This window comes from Dipodomys spectabilis, unplaced genomic scaffold, assembly GCF_019054845.1.
Source record: "Dipodomys spectabilis isolate Male_0828 unplaced genomic scaffold, ASM1905484v1 ptg000027l, whole genome shotgun sequence".
NCBI lineage: Eukaryota > Metazoa > Chordata > Mammalia > Rodentia > Heteromyidae > Dipodomys > Dipodomys spectabilis.
This window is the reverse complement of record NW_024870704.1, coordinates 165,781-168,598: the sequence shown is the minus strand read 5'-3', so window position 1 is coordinate 168,598 and position 2,818 is coordinate 165,781.

Below are 2,818 nucleotides of genomic sequence, written 5' to 3'. Positions count from 1 at the left end.
GTTTGTGTGTGTGTGTGAGAGAGAGAGAGAGAGGGAGAGAGAGAGAGAGAGAGAGAGAGAAAGAGAGAGAGAGAGAATCTTTCTCTTGTTCAGCCTGACTGTCCTCAGGTGAGTGATCAGTTGGCAAATTGCAAGTGCTGCATGGAAGAGTCATCTGTCACCATTCTGGAGGGGTGTGTGTGTGTGTGTGTGTGTGTATGTGTGTGTGTGTGTGTGTGTGTGTGTGTGTGTGTGTGTGTGTCTGTGTGTCTGTGTCTGTGTCTGTGTTGGGAGAGCAGAGAGATGAGAACAATGAAAATATATTTAAGTCACCATGTCTACAAACAGCAAAAGCATTTTATTTCTCTCTCCGTGTCTGTATTTGTTGTTGTTCTTTCTTCAATACCAAGTACAAGCCCAGTCACAATTTTTGTTTTCTCCTTCACAGTTTCATGGCTCCTTTATGAAAGATTTCAGTACACATTACTTTCCTCCCCTTTCCACCTCTCTCTTCCCCCTATTCTGTCGCCCACAGTAGCTGCTGGGCCTGAGTGGGCCTCCCTTAGAAGAACGGTGTGAACCCTGGACTGGAGTGGACCCCTGTCTTTATATCCCCAGACAGAAGTTTGGTGAGGCGAATGAGATCACAGCCACACTCTTCCAGCCAGACACTCTGCTCTTGTGGGTTTAGTTGGAGGTAATTCAAGGGTTTGGAATGTGTCTGCCCAACATAATTAGGGAAGAAGATGAGGGAAAGGATAGGGCAGGGGCTGTGTAGCTATGAGGTTTTGGAGATTGGCGGACAATGTGACATGGCAGATGGTTCACCATGACAGTGGATGAGAGTGGAACCATATCTAGGGCATTAACGGTCTCTGTGGGCATCCGGGCACAGGGCTGCGGGCACCCACTGGTGGTGATGATACCCTCGTGGGCCAGTGCCCAGTGTCAATCCTCCCTGAAGTCCTGCAGAATCTAATCTGTGTCCCACCTGGGCTGTTTCCAGCTGGGCAGTGGTAGGCAAATCCATTCCCCCAACTGGAGCCCGCTAGGTATCAGGAGGTGGCAGTTAGCTAGGGCTCGCTGAATGCCAGTTTCTGTAACCTGCTATACACTGTCTGGAAGGAAAAGGGGACCACTGACTTTGGAACCCTTTAAGTTCGATTGGGACAAATTAAATAGCACATTTTCCAGGATTTTTAAATATAAGCTGGCAATTTCCACTAATGCCTGGGATTATGGATCAAATTAGATGGATGATTTCAGCCGGCAAACAATGATGTTCAAAGTGGCACAGGCAGAGTTCCCAAGCCAGATTGTCTCCTGCTTTGAAGGTTGTGCCTTAACTGCCTTTCTTTGGCAGCTGTTGAATCTACCTAGGGTGACCACCACACTTGAGGACATTGTGGGGAGCAGAGATTGTGACCTCTCCATCCCCAGCCTGCCAGTTATGAGCAGAGATGATTCCCAGCATATGTACTGGACTCTGGGAGATTTAGAGAACCCAGGCTGCCTCAAGGATCCTTCCTCTGCAACATGAAACCTAGGGGCCAGATGTGATGGATGATACTGGCTGGCCCCAGGGGGAGGACAGGAGGCCCCTTGAGCCAGGCCTTAAGCTGACAGCAGCCTCATTCACATGTACATGGGGAATTGAGTGCCACAGAGCTGGTCAGCTGCTGGATAGAGATCTTTGAGAAGATAGGCATCCCAGAGGCCCTGGAATGTAGCAAGTACATAGTGGCTCACACCCTCAGAGCCAAAACAGTTAAGTGTGGTGGCACCAGGAGGGGGTAAGACAGAGGAAGGAGAACTGTGGGAGAGCTTCATAAAGCTTCATTTCCCATCCCCCACAGAGTATTCTTACCTGAATCAGATGGGAATTTTCTGTAGTATTGTCATAGACAGATGTTCATTTATGTATCCAACAAACCATTACAGTGTGCACCAGGCTCTGGGGGGTCATAGACAATGAAAAGTTCCAGGACTGGTTCCACTGCCCAGGTAGAAACCTTGGATTGATGTGGGTGCCAGTGCTTCAAGCCTGTCATCGTAGCTATTTAGGAGGCTGAGATCAGAGGATTGAGGCTTTTGGCCCAGGCAGGAAAGCCTGTAAGACTCTTGTCTTCAATTAACTACCAAAAACAAAACACCAGAAGTGGATGTGTGGCTCAAGACATAGACTGGTAGCCTTGAGAAAAAAGGCTGTGGGACAGCACCTAGGATCTGAGTACAAGGCCCAGGACTGACATGAAGAAAGTAAAGAGAGAGAGAGAGGAGGGAATGACAGAGGGAGAAAAAAAGGAAAGGAAGGAAGAATGGAGAACACGCACGCCTTGGTTTGGAGTCCCTGGATCAAGGGAGCCAATAATTCACAATCTCTGTAGGGACAGTTTCTGAGACCAAAGCCAGTATGTAGGACCAAGCCAGTGAACCCTCAGAAACGTCATGCCATTCAGGAGCTGTGTGGTCACCGACTATAGAGGGAACCAGCCTCGAGTTGAACCTAGGGCACAGGATGGGTCACCAAGTTTCAATTATCACCAGCCACATCAAGTTTATTTTCTGGTCAGATAAGAAGAAAGTTTCCAAGGGCTAGGAAGGTATTGGAGTGAGAGAGTTTCAAGGGGGGGTGGACAAAGGATAAGTAGGAATTTGAAGAGGAAGAATGATCCTAGGTCACGTGTGTCAGGACATTGGAGACATGACCTCACCTGGCAACATAGACTACCAGCCTTTGATCCAGCCACACTGCTATTAAAAGTCTTGGCACCTTGGGTTCATCATTGACAACCTGGCTGCCGTTCACTGCAGGATGCCTGTGCAGTACATCCTTAGG